Source organism: Pristis pectinata, chromosome 9 (assembly GCF_009764475.1).
Source record: "Pristis pectinata isolate sPriPec2 chromosome 9, sPriPec2.1.pri, whole genome shotgun sequence".
NCBI lineage: Eukaryota > Metazoa > Chordata > Chondrichthyes > Rhinopristiformes > Pristidae > Pristis > Pristis pectinata.
The window spans coordinates 73,204,004-73,224,665 of NC_067413.1; the positions used below are offsets into that span (position 1 = coordinate 73,204,004).

The 20,662-nt window shown below is 40.9% G+C and overlaps 1 long non-coding RNA gene across 1 annotated transcript in view; it reads left to right on the forward strand.

The window, feature by feature from the left end:
- Positions 1-303: 303 nt before the first annotated feature.
- LOC127573993 (uncharacterized) overlaps positions 304-20,662 on the forward strand; it is a 93,719-nt gene continuing 73,360 nt past the window's right edge. Inside the window, exon 1 of the long non-coding RNA XR_007956856.1 lies at positions 304-390. This is a non-coding gene — a long non-coding RNA (uncharacterized LOC127573993). The remainder of the gene's footprint in view (positions 391-20,662) is intronic.

The following is a 20,662-nucleotide window of genomic DNA, read 5'->3' on the forward strand; positions in this document are numbered from 1 at the left end:
ACAGTAAAAATGTACCAAGGTCCACAGAACACTCATGAAATAAAGTTTGACACTGATTCATAAAAAGAAATTAGGACTGTTGACTAAAAACTTGGCCAAAGGAGTGGGTTTTAAGAAATGTCTTTTCTCACTTCCTTGTTTCTCAGAAACGTCCATAGAACTTTGACCTTTGAGTACACTGTTGTTGTTTTGAAAAACATGGGAAGTATTTGCTCACTAAAATATCCCACACATAGTAAGGAGATAAATAGATAACCTGTTTTTGTGATATTAGTTGGGTAGGAAGATTAGCCAACACATCTGGAAAACTCTCGGCTCTTCGTTTATTTTAAGTAATGCAGCTACCTGCTATTTTTGGAATAAAGCCATAGAGATACTCATATCTCTCAGGTAGGGATCTTTGTCAAGCCACTTCTTGGCTCCATCCAGTTTACCTTTAGACATAAAAGGTTTCAATTTTCTTTGATGTAAATTCTGATTATTTCAGTCAAGCAGTAACAGTTACTTGATAATTTTATGAAAGTATTTATGTTCTGAATGGCTAATGCCTGTCCATTCAAAATATGTTAAAAATATTTCAGTATACTATGTGAACAGATTCTGGTAAAATTATCCTCTTGTTCTCCTTATTGAATTTGAAGCAAAATGTTATTACCAGTGGGAATAGTATATTAAATATCTGAGTTGGTTTATGCTTTTCACCAACAAGCTCATGCTGAATTCCTCATTATAGTTACAAATTGTTGTTAAGAACAGATTGAAGTATGGCCATTCAGGCCAATAAATTTGATTCTTCTATTGTTCATTTACAGTCGTGGATTCTATCCTTTGATTAATTTCCCGAACAAGGTTCTGCATCCATGTTCCCTGATGCCAAAATAAAGTTCTGTTAGGTCCTCATTTGTAATATTCAACTTTGTTCTCTGCAAACAAAATCTTCCTCTCAGCATCATGAGCCATAAAGTGTTTCAGTCTAGCACTCTCACCTTCAAGTCAGCAGTTTGTTAATTCCAGATCTCCTCAAGGTGCTTCAGCATGTAATTAGGCTCACACTTCCACTGGTGGAAGTGCCATCTTTTGGATGAGATGTTAAACGGCAACTCCTTCGATACCTTCCGAGTGTAGGAGGACATAAAGAATTAGAGGCTGAGCCACAACTTGATGTGGTGCACATTCGCAGTGCTGTGCAGACTGAGCCTGCTGAAAACAAGACATCAGGAAATTGGCTTGCTACCTCATTAGCTACCAGTGAGCTGTAGGCAATTTTCTGCCATTGGAAGGAGTCACCCATGGAATGAGATTGTACAAAATATCTGAGAGGCAGGGGGGTGGAGTGAGGAGTGGGTGCCTGTCAGGGGAGGCATTTCTTGGCTTTTCCAAAAGGATTACTCAGTACGTGGATGAATGCTTTATGACCATTGACAACCTATCTGATAACTTCACTGCACTATCCTTAATCTTCTGCTGAATATGCTTGTACTGAGTAAATAGCACATCAGGTGCTTTGGGTATTCAGAAGGAATCAATATGCTCTGTATGCGCTGTCATACATGGCGATGTCAGAGTGCTTTCTCCATGGAGGTGTATCTCAGCAGTGGCACAGTGAGGTTCCTAGGAGGACTCTGAAGCAAGAGCTGGGAGAAGAAGATAAATTGAAGACCACTGCATCTTGCAGTTCAAGTTGTTAGAGACTAACTTGTAAATCAATTATTCACATGAGTTCTTGCCTCTAGGTCTCCTTCTTTCAAGCATCTAGCCCAGCCCTTCCAACTACACAAAAAAAAAGAAAATTACCAATAATCAGTCATCAAATTACCACCTTGCAATGCAACATCTGAAACTGTTGAAATAAATAGCATAAACATAGCTTTTTTTGATAAATTCAACAAATGCCAAAAAACTATGGAAAACTTGTACTTTGGTAAGAGGAATCTGAAGGCAAACCATTATCTAAATGGAGAAAGAATGCAGATGATCAAAGAACAGAAGAATCTAGTTGTTCTTGTGCATGAATCACAAGAAGTTAGCAGATATTTGCAGCAAGTGGTTAGGAAGGCAAATAGCAGATTAGCCTTTATTGCGCGAGGGTTAGAATTTAGAAATAGGAAAATATAGTTACAGAAAATGCTGGAAAAAATCAGCAGGTCAGACAACATTTGTGGGAAGAGAAGCAGTAAACTTGTCACGTCTGCAACCCTTTGCCAGTTATTCTGGCACTTACTGTTTTTGTTTCAGATTTCCAGCACCTGCAGCTTTTCTGGTTTTCAGGCATTGTTACATTTGTACAGGGTATTGGTGAGGCCACACCTGGAGAACTACACTCAGTTTTGGTCCCCTTATTTAAGAAAGGAGACATTGGCATTGGAGGCAGTCTAAAAGAGATTCACCAGGCTAATTCCTGGGATGAAAGGGTTGTGCTATTCCGAGTGGCTAAAGACATTAGATTTAAATTCTTTGGAGTTTAGAAGAATGAGAGGTGACCTTATTAAAACATACAAGATCCTGAGGGTCATGACAGGGTAGACGTCGAGATGTTTCCACCAGTGAATGAAACTTGAACAAGGGGACATAGTTACAAGATTAGTGGGCCATCATTTAAAATGGAATTAAATTAAAAGGAACTTCTTCTCACAGAGGGTAGTGAATCTCTAGAATTCTCTACCCCATAGTGTTGTGGATGCCAGATCATTAGTAGTATTTCAAGAGGAGCTTAATATATTTTTGAATAGTTGGGGAATTGAGGATTATGAAACTGGCACAGAAGAGGAAATGAGGCTGGGAGCAGATCAGCCATGATGTGGTATGCTTGAGGGTCTAAGTAGCATAGTCCTGCTCCTATTTTCTTATCTTCTTATGAAGCATGTACTTCTTGCAGAAAGGAATTATTTTACAAACTTAATTATTTGCATTGTTAGTGCAATTGCTGAGGCTGGATACAGATACTTTGTATACATGCCGCATGGAGGCTGTAGGACATGCAGAATGCCCCCATGCAGAATGACACTGTGTGGAATGTCACCATGCAGCAGTTGCATAGACATCACAGAACGTAATTGTGCTGTACAGATGAAGCCAGTGAACAGCATGGACTTAACACAATAAAACAACTCTTAACCAGAGGGTTGAAGCCTGCTTCAGGATTACTTACTTTAACAGTTGGTAGCATGTATCTGACTTTGACAATGTGTATCTGAGGGCAAAATTGTTGCCCTGCTGAGTGCCTTTTTTAAGTTTTCTTTCTTCGCAATTGCTTTCCCTTCCCTTGCCTCTAATGTTTTCATGCTAATCCTGATTCCTCTACCAAAAGTCTCTCCAACTGACACTTTATTTCCCCAATCAATCTTCCAACATCATCGCTAGCCCACCCAATGGTCTTCTGTACTGACCACCACCCATTTGTTCCTTCAGGTAACTCTGTATTGCCCTTGATCATCTCCACAGTGGGGTTCTATCCTCAGAGCCTGTGTTACTCTGGCCCCTGAACTCCTTTTGTTGATCCTCTTACCTCCATCAAGTCTACCTACCCTTGCAATCTTCTGTCCCACCAATCTTCTGTTCTTATCTGTTCTCCTTCCCCAATCATTGACCAATTTACTTCCTTTTTGATCTTCCATGTGCATAATGCTGGGAGACTTGCCTTTGTTTCTTTGTGCAAGACCTATTCTCCATTAGATTTCTGTTCAGACCTTATGAGTGATAGAATATCACTGTCTGGGATCCTTTCAACTCCAATCCCCACCCCAGCCTTCAATGCTTTGCTGCTTTTAAGTATTTTTTGAACACATTACAATTTACCTGGAAGATGCTCATAACACCTTTTTTAAATGTCCTTTGTTTAATGTAGTACATTATGCTGCCTATGTGTCTTCTTCAGATTGGGTGCTGTATTGCTGTTGCTACAAGTTGGAAGTTTGTGGTCAGTAAACTCCAAGGAATAGCCATTCAGGAATGAATCTTGCTGGAGCTGGGCAATCTGATTGAACCGATTTAATGGTTTTTGTGGAATACAGGCACATTGTTGATGGAAGAAATGTATGTTTAGAGTGATGGATGATGTGCCAATCAAGTTGACTGTTTTGTTCTGTGCTGAGCACCTTGAAAGCTGTTAGAGCTCTCATCCAGGCAAGAGTGCTCCTGATTTATGTCTTGTAGATGAGTCATTCACAGCAGGATACTCAACCTCTGACCTGCTCTTTTGGTCACAGTGTTTATATGGCCGGTCCAGCTGAGTTTCTGGTCAATGGGGACTTTCAGGATGTTGATAATGGGGGACTCAGCAATGGTAATGTCAAGGAGAGGTGGTTAGACTATCCCTTGTTGGGGTTGATTATTGCCTGGCACTTTTGTAGTGCAAATGTTACCTGTCACTTATCAGCACGTGCATGAATATTGTCTGGTTTTTGCTGCCTGTAGCATGAACTGCTGCATTTTTTGAGCAGTTGAAAATGCAATTGAACGTTGTGTAATTATTGGTGAGCATCCTTACTTCTGAATTGACTTACTCATCGCAGCAAACAAGGAGACCAATCAGCCCAGTGGGCCCATGCTGGCACCTGGTGCAGCAATCCCATCAGTCCCATTCTGCCTCTGTTTGTTTCCCCTGCAGCTTATTCCCTCTTACATGCCCATTAACTCTATCTGATTTTTTTGTCCACTTACTTGTACTCTGGAGTCATTTTTGCACTTACCAGCACATCTTTGGAATGTAGGGGACAACCAGTGACAACCTATGTGGTCATGAAGAGAACATTCAAAGTCCAGACAGACAGCATTCAAGGCCAGATTTGAACCCAGGTCTCCCTGAGGCGGTATTGCCAATTGCTGTGCCATTGCACCATTGTGCTTTCCCATGATAGAGAGAAGCTCACTGATGAAGCAGCTAAAAATGGTTGGCCTCGGACCCTGCTCTGAGGAGCTCTTACAATGTTGTCCTGGGGCTAGGATAAATGACCTCCAACAACCACAACTATGTTCTTTTGCGCAAGAAGTGACTCCAACCACTGGAGTGTTTCCCCTTGATGATATTAACTTTAGCTTGGCCAGGACTTCTTTATGTCACACTTAGTTGAGCACTGCCTTGGTGCCAAGGATAATCTCTCTCACCCCACCTCTGAAATTCAGCTTTTTGGTCCATATTTGGATGAAGGCCATGATGAGGACTGGAGCCAAATGGCGCTGGCAAACCACGAATGGCCATTGATGAGCAGGTTATTGGTAAGTGCTACTTGATAGCATTGTTGGCAACATTTTCTATCATTTTACTGATGATTGAGAGTAGTCTGACTGTGCGGTACTTACCTGGATTAGATTTGCCCCACTACTTGAGAAAAGGACGTACCTCTGCAGTTTTCCATATTCTCAAGAAGATGCCAGTGTTGTAACCATATTGGAACAGCTTGACTAAAAGTGCAGGTAGTTTTGGAGCACGAGTCTTCAGTACAGATCTGGGATGTTGTCTGGTTTCATAACCTTTGCTGAACCCACGTTCTCAATTGATTCTGATTTTTCTTAAGAGGAGGATCTCAGTGGGAAACCGAGTTGAGTCACACTTGGCACTACTGGCTGAACATGGTTATAAATGCTTCAGCATTTTCATTAGCAACCGCATGTTGAACACTCCCGCAGTTGAGCATGAGATGTTCTTGGAGCCTCCTCTTCCTGTTTAATTTTCCACTGCCATTCATTACTGGATGTGGTAGGACTACAGAGCTTCAACCTAATCCATTGATTAGCTCTGTCTATGGGATGCTGTTTCTGCTGATTTGCATGCATGCAGATCCAAGATGTAGCTTTACCAGTTTGGCACCTGGTATGCTCTTCTGCACTCCTCATTGAACCAACATGGTTTCTCAGCTAAATAGTAATGATAATGTGAGGGATTATGTGGGCCATGAGATTACAAATTCTGCTGATGCTCATTTATGCCGTTGTCAATGGTCCACAGCACCTGGATCCTCAGATCTGAGTAGCTATTCTATTTTATTTAACATAATTTGGATGGAGGTTGTCTCCTTGTCTTTTTTGTTCTCATTTCCCGATTTGTTGGCAGACAATCTGTGCTCTTGTGGCTCCAACCTTGTAGTTGTGCAGTGCTCTACTGACTGTAGAATGTCACACTCATTCTGGATCCAGCAAGGAGTAGACAGAGTGGTGAAGAAGGCATTTGGCACTCTTGCCTTCATCTATCAGGGCACCCAGTACAAGAGTTGGGACATCATGTTACAGCTGTACAAGTCATTGGTGAGACCACACTTGGAGCATTGTGTGCATTCCTGGTCGCCTGGGCACAGGAAGGATTCATTAAGCTGGAAAGGGTGCAGCAAAGATTCACAATGATGTTACCAGGACTGGGCAGCTTGAGTTTTAAGGAGAGACCGGATAGGCTGGGACTGCTTTCCTTGGCATGTAGGACACTGAGAGCTGACCTTATAGACATTTATAAAGTCATGAGTTGCATAGATAAGGTGGGTGGTCACAGTCTTCTTCCCAGGGTAGAGGGGTCTAAAACTAGAGGGCATAGATTTAAAGTGAGAGGGGAAAGATTTACACGGGATCTGAGGGTCAAGATTTTCACACTGAGGATGGTGGGTATAAGGAACAAGCTGCTAGTGGAGGTGGCAGAGGCAAGTACAACTGCAACATTTATAAGACCCTTAGACAGGTACATGGATAGAAGAGGTTTAGAGGGATATGGGCCAAAAGTAGACAAATAGGAATCACCCAGGTAAGCATCTTGGTTGGCATAAATGAGAGGGGATGGTCTATTTCCATCCCGTGTAACCCTTCTTGCTGCTTCAGTAAAGTAGCCAACATAATCAAAGACCCCACCCACCCCGGACGTTTTCTCTTCTCCTCCCGTCCCATCAGGCAGAACTTTTTTTTCGATAAAGTGCATTTATTATCAGTATACCGCAGGAGAATTCTTTTTTTTATTCAAAATAAACGTACAAAAGCCTGAAAGCATGAACTGCCAGGTTCAAGGATAGCTCCTATCTTGCTATTATAAGACTTGAATGGTTCCCTACTATGGTAAGATGGACTCTGGACCTCACAATCTACCTCGTCAAGGCCTTGCACCTTCTGGTCTGCCTGCACTGCACTTTCTCTGTAACTGTAACACTTTATTCTGCATTCTGTTATTGTTTTCCCTTGTACTACCTCAATGCACTATTGCAATGAGATGATCTGTATGGATGGTATGCAAAACAAAGTTTTTCACTTTACCTCAGTACATGTGACAATAATAAATTAATTTACCAATTTAGCAATTTCTTCTAGAAGGCCAAGGCCATGCAACTCCCTGACTTTCTTGAAGCACCATAATTCTGATATGTCAAGAAACAGCAGCCTTGATCAGTAGGTCCTGTTTCAAGTACCTTCTTATGCTTCCCTTTCTGTTATTCAGATGCAGATCTCTCAGTAACAGACATCTGCTGCAGCTGGAGATTTTGCTGCTCCTATGAGAGCAGTATTTGCTGATTTTCAGTTTTTCTAATCAGCTTCTCAATTGCCACTGTGATCTTGCCTTGTATTGAATGCCGAAGGAGCTTGTGTATGCAACTTTAAGCATTGAAGTATCAGTAAAATTGAGTGATTATATGTAAATAGGCTTAGATTTTTTGCTGGATTTAATACATCACCTGCGCTCAAATCTATGCACTGCTTTATGTTAAAATTCTCCAAAAACTGAAAAAATCCCAAGATTTTAACCATTTTATATATTAAAATAGAAACATCCTTGAGATGTAAAATTTCACCTTGTTTGGGTCTATGTAAGTGAAATGGTGTCACCTTCATTTCAATTTACATATAATCCAAATTTTACTCCTTGTTCAGAACCAGTTTGCAGAAACAGAAAACCACAGCAGTCAAAATGCAAATCAAATCAGCATAAACTGTTGTCATAGATTAAATTCCTGACTAACAGAACAGAATGATGATTTTCGTGGACTGCTTCAATTTTTGGAACATTACACCGTCTCTCAGGTTTCAAAATGTGTTAAAAACTACTCAAAATGTCAGAGCTAAGTTTGGAATTTGTGTTATTCAAACTAGTTCACACTGTATAAAGAATACCTCTGAATTCACTTAAGTTTATCTGAATGAGCTTAATATTCAGTCACTTCCCAAACGTTATCAGTGAATCTATCAGTAATCAACTGTGGTTCCACAATCTAGGGTGTTAGAATGTGGAACTTAAGCAGTTAGTGTGAGGACCACAGATAGATTAAGAGGAAGCTAGCTAATAATATAAGGAAGAAAGAAATTGTGTTTGCCAATAGAGTAAGACGAAGTGGGTAGATGGAATTTCTGTGCTGTTAGTTCTGTGCAGTGTAGCTCAGCTGTGACTGGGGAGTGCCACTGAAGTAGCATGAGTATCTCTTTCGCAGTCCTACCTTTACGGATGATAATGGGCCATGTAGGCCTCTGAAATGTATCTTCCAACTAACTGCACAGGGATTGAGCTGGATTTGTAGTTAATTTTGGCACTTGAATGTTGGGGAGTTAAATATTGTAACGAATCATAATTGGACTGCAATGTCATTTCTTTTCCTTGTCCATTACGATCAGTGATAGATCACACACAGTCCCTTGCTAATTCAATTCTGACATATTTTAGATCAAAACCGTGAAGGTGATGAGTGGTGTGCCATAGATGATCCTAATGTTATATTTCTTTTAAACCTCCTGGACTTGGGATGTTTGGCAGAAATATCCTGCAGGAATTAGTTAAAGATAAATTAGTGCATGCTAAGTTGGCATAAATTAACCTGATTTTCTTGGTTAAATTGGATCCACTTTACATGCTGCACAACTTGACATAAAATTTGATAACATTGCAAACAAGTTATTTTTAAAAATAAAATTGAAATATATGGAGCAGCAAACACTCTGCTGGAGGAACTCAGTGTGTTGAGCAACTTCTTTCAGGGGGCAAAGGAACTGTCGATGTTTCGGTTTGAAACCCTGCATCAGGATTGAGAGTAGAGAGGGAAGATAGCCAGCGTAAAGAGGTGATGCTCCCCACAGACGCTACTTGACCCACTGAGCTCCTCCAGCAGATTGTTTGTTGCTCCATATTCCAGCATTTGCAGTCTCATATGTCTCCTTTCTTGAATTGTATGGAATTGAATACACTAGATATCTTTATTTGAAATTTATCATCTCAGTACTCACTGACCTACACTCATTTCCACTTTGAAAAAATCTTGCTTTTAAAATTCTCATTCTTTTTTAAAAATTCATCGATGCCTTTGTCTTTCCCCAGCCTGTCATCTTCTCCAGGCCTACAACCTTCTGAGATCCTGGCATTACTCCAAATCTAGCTTTTTGTGCATCCCTGATTTCCATTGCTGCTGCTCGGACCCTAAACTTTGAAATTCCATCCTTAAATCAGTCCATCTCTACACCTCATTTAACATTATACAGGTTCTTAAAACCTATTTTATGGTGAAGCTTTCGATTACCTTGTCTAATATTTCTGCTTATGGCAAATTTTGCTGCAAATGCCTTGGGATATTTTATGTTAATTACCTTATGTAACTATAACTTGCACATGTTGAAACATTGTAACACTGGGGAATGTGTTTAACGTTGTAGGACACTGTTGAATCCTGAGATGTAATCCCATTTTTTTTTTGCCATCTGCTTTTTTTATGTATGTTTCATTTCAATAGAATCCTAAAGAATTTCAAAGTTGAGATATGTAACAACACCTATACGTGCAAAGAACACTATATAGATCAGTTCCCAGATAGTGAAAATATTTCAAATTCTTCTGAAGCTTTCAAACAGGATGTTAATGTAGAAAAGAAGTACTTGCATATGTAGGCTATTTGCTCCAATTATTTTGACACTGAATGAAGCTGACTTCCTAGAGTTCACCCTGAACATGTAAAGGAAGGGGCTGGCTATGGCTTTGAACTCCCCAGAATTTCTGCTGGCTACCTTCTCCAGAAGGCACCATCAATATAGATGTGTCAGTCCAAGGAATCAATGTAGTGTCTCAAAGATGGGAAAGCATAGAGGAGGCCATGAGTAGATTTTTAGCTCTACACTGTCTGGGTGCCTTACTGTCAGGATGGATTATCCACCCTTTATAGAACTCAATGATCGTTGTTCTTCTCATTTCTTGAAAAGGAGAAAATTCTATCTGTTCTCTTACCACTTATATTTTTAAGATGGCTATAAATTTCACTAGACAGAGTAAATAAGATTTGAAAGATTTTGAGAACCTCATTGTTTCCACCATGGACATAGTTCTGTTCAACCAGCAAACTGCTTTTCAATTTTTAAGTGACTGCATGTTTGCATGTGGCTTCTGGCAACATAAATCAGATAGCTCAATCAGCAGTACAGCATTGTACTGAGAAAAGTGATGGATAATGTTTTTTGGCAGGAATCAGGTTTCATTGCCTTTCCCATGGCAGAATGATTGAACAATCATTCAGAGGGAAAGATTCCACTTGTGTAACACATTACTGATGTGACAGATATTCTGGTGATTGCCCAGTCATTTACATTGATTGAGAGTAACCTTCTTCACTGCCAAATACTGTTTTTTTTATGTTGTGGTGCCACAAAGCTGTGTGCACATGAGAAAAGCCAGTAACAGGCAGGCTATGAGCTTATTCCCGTTGACTTTTCACGGAATTGAGAATGATGAAGTATAGCACAGTGCTGGGAAAATGAGTTTGGTTACCTGCATTTGTGCAGTTCTGAAGTGACAGACCACAGTAATATCTCCTGTTGCAAACTGAAGGAAACCAGTGTCATGAAATTCTGGGTTATATGGTCTTTGACAGCCACTGAGATGGCAAGTTCCCAAAGCAGCAGACTGCAGCCATGTGCAGCGGTCCTTTGACAGCCTCTTTGGAGAAGTGTAGCCTTCTGCTGCAAAACTCCTTGATTAGATCCAGAGAAGATATTCCTTGCCTGTAGAAGTCACAAGGTGTGACCTCTTGCAGAAAGCTATCCCTGAGTTCATGATTCTGAGCATCCCATTTGCTACCAGTGTTACGTGATTCAGATTTAGATTAAGATTAGATTATTGTCATATACATCAGGGTGCAATGAAATTCCTTGCTCATGTGAAGCTCACAGAGTAAGCAGTATACATGGTAATAATAAGTAAATACATCAGTAAAAACAGCGACAAGTGCAATACAACAGAATGGTACAAAGATAGCAGTGCAATCTGAAGTTGTGCAAAAAGAAATGCTAAAATGACTGTTGCTACAGTTCCCTTCCTTTCAAACCTCCTCTGTCTGGAATCCAGAACAATGAACCAAACTGACTCCCATAGTTAGAAACACCTATCACAATGATAGTGCAGAGGTAGTGATCTGGACACTTACAACACTCTGAGCAATATAGAGGGTAAAAGATCTTGAGATCCAGAGAGTTGCAGCTGATAGCTCTCTCTCATTGTGTTTTTGGCACACTCTGATACCAACCTCATTTGGTCTTGCTGTGGGATTAATGGGTGGTTGGGGTGCCTGTCACTTGAAGTTAAAATTCAGTGGAGTAATTATGTGATTATTAGGTTAAATCTTTGACCCCTTCACTGGAGCCCTGGTCGCCTTTGGTGTGAACCTCGTATGTAGCCAAGAATAGGATAATAAAAACAGTGCAGAGGGGAAATAGCCAAAATTTCTGGCATTGAGTATCCAATTTGACTCAGCCAGCTCTGATGAGTGTCCACATCATTCAGATGTCTAACACCAGACCCTCTACTCTAAGCTCCATCATGGGCAAAGATTTCCAGCAGGACAAAGGAAACACTTCAAGGATGGATTTGAAATCTCTGGAAAAAACGTAATATTCTCACCACTTTATGGGAATCCTGGACTAGGATTTATCATAATGGAGAATGAGCATTTGGCCCAAAAAATAAATGTTCCTATTTACTCACAGACCAACTGCCTTTTACTAAGCAGTTTTCCCTGAAACCATGCTAATTATAAAGGGATAACATTCAAGAAAACATAATTTACAGTAAATTTTTTATAATCCAGCATGCTCAGGACTTGGGTGGCACAGAACTAGTATTTCTTATTAGTTGGATAGTGGATTATTGGAGTTTTTCTGTACTTGAGGCCTCAGGAGCAGACAGAGTTGACGTAATCCTTATCCTGCATTGTCTGCTTTCCCAAAGTGCAGGCATTTGTAGATTGCACTCATAGAGACTTCCCTGGAAACTTCCTGCCAGAAATACAAGGCTGTAATCCTGGACAGTCTAAGGGAGGCAAATAAACCTTCAGTCACCTGAAGCTGAAATGCCAGATCCCAGAACCCAGGATGAATAGCCTCTGCTGGCACTGTCATTCACCAGCCTGCTAAGGTCCCTCTGATCCTTCGGGAGTTCTCTGCAAGCCATTCTGTCATTACCACTGAGGCAGGAAGAGTGCTGTTTGTATTGTTGTGCAGCCAGTTAAGAGGTACATGCAAAGATAGCACCTACTAGACTACATTGTGATACCTATGTGAACTTGGAATTCATCAACAGGGAATGTCACCCTGAAATCAACATCAGTTTCAGTGTCACATTGCCCAGGGAAACCTAACAACAATTCTGTGAACCTCACATATGAAATTTAGGTACATTATGCGACTTCTACAGATGGCATTAGGATCACCTACAATGTTGTTTTAATGCTAAAGAAAATTTCAAGCCTTAATTTTTCCCAATTCATTATTGTCAGGTGTAAGGGAAATTGAAACATGATCTGAGTGCATTTAACGTCTCCTTTCTGGTAGAAATTAGTATGACTGGAGCAAGGAGTTCTTAGCCAGTATGCACTGTGTAATTTGACAGCACTTTCATATCTATGACAATGTCAGGAACTCTCATTAAGTCCTTTGCAAATTTAGTCCCACATGAAATTAATCTTGTAAATACTTGGTGGTTTTCTGAAACGATGGATGGCACATTGCGCATCTTAGATTGGTCCCAGAAAGCTGAGTGACATGAACAATAGAATTATAGCAGCTGCAGCCTGCTGTTAAGAGAACTGCATTTGGTTATCAAGAAGAAAGCAAAGAGATAAGATAAGATAAGATCTTCATTAGTCACATGTACATTGAAATACACAGTGAAATACATCTTTTGCGTAGTAATTTTGGGGGGCAGCCCGCAAGTGTCGCCACGCTTCCGGCGCCAACATAGCATGCCCATAACTTCCTAACCCTTACGTCTTTGGAATGTGGGAGGAAACCGGAGCACCCGGAGGAAACCCACTCAGACACAGGGAGAACGTACAAACTCCTTACAAACAGTGGCCAGATTTGAACCCGGGTCACTGGTGCAGTAAAGCATTGTGCTAACCTCTATGCTACCGTGCCGTCCACTATGCTACTGTGCCGTCCACTATGCTACCGTGCACTAGCAGTAGGCCTTGCCTGCAGCACTGGAAGTAGAGGCTGAGGTTTCTCGAGAAGTCTGAACAACAAAGTCTCAATATCAATTCACCAGAAAAGACAGACATGAGTAGCTTCTTACAAGAAGTCTTGTTCCCTGCTGCGCTTGATGGCCATGTGTTAAAAGAGGAGACAGAAAAGACTGCAGATGATGGAATCTGGAGCAACAAACAAAGATGCTGGAGGAACTCAACGGGTCAGGCAGCATCTGTGGAGGGAAATGGACAGTCGACGGTTCAGGTTGAGACTTTTCATCTGGACTGGAATGTCCATTTCCCTCCCCAATGGTGCCTGACCCTCTGAGTTCATCCAGCATGTGTTAAAAGAGGCTATTCATCTAAGGTTCTGCAGGAGAAGTAGCTAGAATTTCTGAGTCAGCTTCAGGTGACTAAAGGTTTCTCTGCCTGCCTGAAACAAATGCAAAGTACTTGTAGTAGTTGGAAATCCAAAATAAAAAATAGATGACTAGATTTTGGACTTCATTCTCTGTTGGTGTGCTAAACATGTGCCAGATATAGTGCTTACACTTAATAGGACCTCCCCACAAAAATTCATGAAATTGAGAAAAATTAAGAGCTACACTATGACATTTTGCATGCAATCATGTGCCCAAGCAGGTTTGCCCTTTACCCAATGACATTGCCACGGCATTGTGGCACTGATCATAGGGAAGAGCACCAGAGCTTAAAGGAACCCTCATCATGGTAGTCACAGAGCAGCTGTATAAAAGGCTGCCATGGAGGTGAGGGAAAACTTGGAGGAGGGGACATGACGATTGCATCTGTGTATGTTATCTCTGACGATGCCATGTTCACATTGACTTTTGTGAGTGTGGCTCCAGGCAACTGCAAAGTGTGGGCTGTGGGGGTTGCAACACACAGTTCCTACTGGATTTGTACAAAAAATCTGCAAGCAATGAAGGGACTTTCACTGATGCACTTTCCATAATTCTGACTTTGAAGAGTGAGGCTGATAATGCTGTGGTGTTACAGTGCAAGTTGTTTAATGGATAATTTGATAAATGGAAACCTTATATTTATAAAATCTTTTTCAGGAACTGGGCATCACTGGCAAGGACAGCAAATATTGTCCATCTTTAATTGCTCTTAAACTGAGGTGGTTTGCTAGGTCATTTCAGAAAGCATTTAATAGTCAATGATATGGGGTGTGTCTGGATTCAGACTTGGTAAGAGTAGCAAATTTCCTCCCCAAGTGACTTTGGTGAACCACATGGGTTTTTATAAGTTGGTAGTATTTGTCGACATCATTATTCAGATTAGTTGATACTTTTCATTCCAAATTTCACATTATTAACTAAATTTACATTTCACAGCTACTGTGGTAGAATTTGCATTGTAGTCCAGGCCTCTGGATTACTACACTTGAGCCCTCATCCTGTGGTTACTCATGTCGATAGTCATGCCCCTGTCTTGAAGCAGTGAGCAGGAGGATAATTCCTGCCAGATTTTCTCCTCCATCACCAATGGATGCCGATGCCAATAGCAATGCACCTCCTCTGCAATGCAGAGGAGATTTATTGGAATTGGTTTATTATTGTCACATGTACTGAGGTACAGTAAAAAACTGTTTTGCATGCCATCCATACAAATCATTACAACAGTGTATTGAGGTAGTGCAAGGGAGACAATAACAGAATGCAAAATAAAGTGTTACAGTTACAGAGAAAGTGCAGTGCGGGCAGCCAATAAGATGCAAGGCCATAACGAGGTAGATTGTGAGGTTAAGAGTCCATTTTATTGTACTAGGGGACCGTTCAATAGTCTTATAACAGTGGGATAGAAGCTGTGCTTGAGCCTGGTGATACGTACTTTCAGGCCTTTGTATCTTCTGCCTGATGGGAGGGGGGAGAAGAGAGAATGTCCAGGGTAGGTGGGGTCTTTGATTATGTTGGCTGATTTACCGAGGCAGCGAGAAGTATAGACAGAGGCCATGGTGGGGAGGCTGGTTTGCGTGATGCGCTGAGCAGTGTCCACAGCTCTCTGCAGTTCCTTGTGGTCTTGGGTTGAGCAGTTGCCATATCAAGCCGTGATGATCCGAATAGGATGCTTACTATGGTACATCGATAAAAATCAGTGAGGGTCAAAGGGGACATGCCCAACTTCTTTAGCCTCCGAAGGAAGTAGAGGTGCTGGTGCATTTCCTTGGCCGTGGCATCTATGGGGTTGGACCAGAGCAGGCTATTGGTGATGTTCATTCCTAGGAGCTTGAAACTCTCAACCCTCTCGGCCTCAGCACCATTGACGTAGACAGCAGCATGTGCAATTACCCCCTTCCTTAAGTCAATGACCAGCTCTTTTGTTTTGCTGACATTGAAGGAAAAGTTGTTGTCATGATACCATGTCACTAGGCTCTCTATCTCCTTCCTGTACTCTGATTCATCATTATTTGAGATTTGGCCCATTACGGTGGTGTCATCTGCAAACTTGTAGTTGGAGCCAGAGCAGAATCTGGCCATGCAGTCATGAGTTAGTAAGGAGTAAAGTAGGGGCTGAGGACACGGCCTTGTGGGGCACCAGTGTTGAGGATAATCATGGCTGAGGTGTTATTGTCTGTCCTTACTGATTGTGGTCTGTTGGTCAGGAAGTCAAGCATCAAATTGCAAAGAGAGATGTTGAGTCCCAGGTTTAGGAGTTTGGAGATGAGTCTGCTTGGAATTAGAGGATTGAAAGCAGAGCTGTAGTCAATAAGCAATAGTCTAATGTAGACGTCTTTACCGTCCAGATGCTCCAGAGATGAGTGTAGGGGCAAGGAGATGATTTACCAAGATGTTGCCTGGGATGGAGTATTTCAGATCCGAGAAGAGACTGAATAGGTTGGGTTTGTTTATTAGAGGAGGCTGAGGGGTAACTTGACAGTGGTATACAAAATTATGAGAGGCATAAATAGGATAGAAATTAAGAAACTCTTCCCCATAACAGAGACATTTAAAACCAGAGGGCATAGGTTTAGGTGAGGAGCAAAAGGGCATCTATGGAACATATTTTCACCCAGAGAATGGTTGCAGTCTGGAATGCACTGCCTGAAAAGGTGGTGGGGACAAGTACTCTCACAATATTTAGAAAGTATCCAACTGAGCACTTGAATCACCGAGGCACAGAAGGCTACGGACCAAGCGCTGGCAAATGGGATGAGTATCGATGGGTACTTGACGGCTGGCATGGAGATGGTGAGCTGAAGGGCCTGTTTCTGTGCTGCATGACTCTGTGAGATCAAATGTTTGGTATTGCTATCTTCAGTGGCACAATTACTCAGTCCACTTGCTCATTCTCTGTTGGAGAAAGACTCAGAGGAAGTCTGCTTACGCTAAACTAGCATTAGAATCATAAGAAAAGATTTGAAATTTGAGGGACGAACACAAAGATTTGCGGAACTTATTTCAGTCCAGTTCAGGCTCGTCTAAGGCTATCAAATCTCAACAGACGTTACTGGATCTGCTGGACCCGACCTGCAGCTCATAATCCCCGCTCACCTAAACTTAGCTGGCCCAGTCACAGAGGGCAGATCTTGCTGAACCTTTGTACCCAAGGCATGGTGAGTAGACTTTTGGTTGCAGGGCCTGGTTACCATGGTATGCTCCAAGAGCTTGGCTTTGTAGTTGTTAAAAGTCTTTTTGACTTTAACAGCTTCCAAATATCTCTTACCTTCACAGGCAATTAATAGCTGTGAAAATTTAATATATAATATAAAAATTAAAATCGTTAAACAAAAACAGAAATTATTAAAAAAACATAAACTAAAGCAAATTTTTAAAAAAAGTATCTTCCTTTTGCCTCCTTATCTGTACACCTTCAATTCCTATTGAAATTAGTGTTGTTTCAGATCCTGTGCCAGAGGGATCTTCCGAAGCTGTCAGTAAGTCCTTAACTCACCACGTGTGCATGTGTAAGGGGCTTGCTTGAACCCCAATGGTTCCCTTTGGATCCTTTAGGTTTGTCCCATTGAAGACCAGCAAGAACGCTGATCCATCATTTTCCTTACTGAAATGGAAACGTTTTGTACTGGTTCCAATTTCTTTCTCCTGGGAAAAGAAACTTAAAGCCTCCAAGCCAAACCAAGGAAACCCAATTTTCTTTATCCACGGAACCAGCCATGGTTGGAGAAGGAAGGTGCGGGGGTGGAGTGGGAGGGTGGCAGTGGGTGGATTTTTATACTTGGCAATACATTTTTCAGTATTATGTGTGAACAGATCTGAGCTTACATTGCTCATGTTAAACAGGAATGTAATGAAGGCTAGATCCCATTGTTGAATCAGAACAGGAAGTTTGCAAAGGAACTTCAGAATATGGTTTCATCAAGTACTTTATAAAAGCAAAGCTTATTAAACCATGTACATTGGGATTTCCAGGTCCTATTTTAATTCTTTACCACAGGTCAGTGAAGGAAATGGTGTAAAGACTATTGGATATTCAAATGAACATTTAAAAGCTAATTAAAAACAGAAAGTGCTGAAAACATTTAGCAAATCAGGCAACATCTGTGGAAAGAGAAAAACTGAATGTTTCTGTTCAGAGACCCATTGTCAGACTCAAATATTAACTCAGTTTCTCTTTTCACAGAAGCTGTCTCACCTTACTTGTTTTTTTAAAAATTTCCAACATCTGCAGCTTTTTTGGATTTTTAGAAGTTCATTTTCATGTCAATGGCCATGGAGAAAAGTGTCTTTCTGTAATCACTCCATGTCAGAGCATACTGAAACTGTTAACACTTTAACTCGTTCTGTATGGTTGCTTAGAATATTAGAAAGGGACAAGATAGAATTCTCAGGAATAATATAAATAACTCATTTGGACAATAATGGATGCAATGTGTAGAGATTATGTTACTGAACTGATGAAGAAGCCTGGACTAATGATCCAGAAAATCTGAGTCCAAGCCCCATTCCCACAGTTTAACCATTTGAATTTAGATTGAAAGATCAATAAAAGTGAACTGACATTAATGGAATGTTGTGAATCCACAAACTGCAAGACACTCCCAATTGGCTAATATGTCACAGTTGGTCCACTCTAAATCATCACTGGAATTTACTGACCAATAACACGCTCATTAGTGTTTGGATTTGGTCGCAACAAGAACTTGCAGCTCCAGGTCTCATCACAGTTTTGTTCCATCTTTGGCAGTAGAGAGTTGACTTCCAGAAGTAAGTTGAGAGTTACTGCCTTTCCCACAAGGCAGCACCTGATCAAGTGTGGCATTGAGGAGCCTTGGTAAAATTGAAATCAATGTGTATCCAATGATTGGAGTCATACCTCGCACATTGGAAGATGGTTGTGGGTGTCAGAGCTGAATCAGCCCAACTCTAGGACAACACTGCAGGATTTCCTCAAGGTCCAACCATATTCTGTGCATCATCATTGACCTTCCTTCCATCGTAAGGTCAGAACTGAGGATTTAATGGGTACCATCTGGAAAATCACTGCAGCTACTTTCTCAGACTACTCCAAAATCAACCTTAACCATAAAGGGCAAGGGTGGTAGCACACAGGAAGACCATTACCTGCATGTTCCAGTTTACACCACAATCTATCCAAATCTGAAAATATATCACCATTCCTTCATTGATCCTTGGTCTAAATTCTGAGTCTCCTTACCTAATAGTACTGATCCAGAAGGACTACTATGGTTCAAGAACGTGGCTCTCTGCAGCTTCTTAAGGGTAACCAGGTGTAGTCAGTAAATACTATCCTTGTCAATGATACCCATGTTCTTTAAGTGAATAATAGAGGATTGGTTCATTGATACCCTTTTAGACGACAATATGTCATCCTCACCTAGTCTTATCTAAGTGTAACTGCAGTTCCACTTAATTTCCTCTAAAGTGGACTGCCAATTGCTACGGAGATACCATAAAAGCTGCATTAATTCAAGAAGACCCTCTAAAGCTTCTGAGGAAAACTAGAATGGGAATAAATAGTAATTTTGGCAGTGACACCCACATTCCGGAAATTAAACTACAGATGGACTGAAGTGTTTTAATAAGATCTTTCTATTCTGTACTGTAATTGGTGCCACGCTGGCACAATACACTAGTCACAAGGATGCATTTTTTCTTGCACTGATGTGAAGGCTATAATTTATGAGCTTAATTGCACAGAAGTCTGTTATTTCTATTCATAAAAATATAATTTTGTATTTTACTCTGCTCAGCACCACCCTCTATATTTGTCAGTCTATGAGAAACATCAGGAAGAGTCTCTGCTGTGTTTGTGGATTTTAGCTGTTGAGATGTTTCAATTTACCTCAGCATTTGTAGATAGGAAAGCTATTCAATGACTGTTCCTGGAAAGTGAACTTACGTGCAACTGTTTGATAAAGATTGGAGCCTGACTGCAATAACACCCATGGTTAAATCTCCTTTGGACACTCACTGCCTCACAAATGAGGAATGATTACCTGGATAGAGTATCAAAAGAAACATGTTCTACAACCTCCAGGGGAAAAGAAAACTTAAGTTGTCTCCTAATTAATTCCCTTCTCCCTCAAAACTCTATGAAGCACAAAGAGGAGAAGAGCTGCAATTCTCTATTCCCTGCACTTTGCTGGTTAATACCTTAATCTACCAGATCCAAAGTATTGGATTTCTGATGAATGGATGGGAAAATAACTTTGACAAAAGATAGAAAGTCAAGAAGGGTGAAAAAAAGTATTTCAGAACAAGCAAATACAATTAAATCAAAAACACAATGATACTGGAGGAATTCAACAGGCCAGGCAGCATCCGTGGAGAAAAGCAGGTGGTCAACGTTTCGTATCAAACCTGAAACATTGACCGCCTGCTTTTCTCCATGGATGCTGCCTGGCCTGCTGAATTCCTCCAGTATCATCGTGTTTTTCTCTAGATTCCAGCATCTGCAGTCCTTTATTTCTCTGCAAATTAAATCAATACCACCCTTTGATAGGCCAATCCTTTCTCACAAGAGTGTGGCAATTGGAGGTGTGGAAGTGCTGGCAATTCAGAATTATTATTTTATTGAACCTAATTTTGTTTTACTTCTCCTTCAGGCCAGGTTTATATGCACATAGAAGTCTTTAAATTGACATTATGAACTTCCCCTTCGGTTTGTATTAGTGCCAAAGTCGGAGAGATATTGTATCCAATAATAAACCCGTGAGTCAGTGAGTGTAAGGAATACAGTTAAAATTGCTGCCCCCTATTTTAACTCTCTGTTTCTCCAATAGTTTGGTATTATTTCCATAATGATCCATGGGTCAAGGTCGAGAC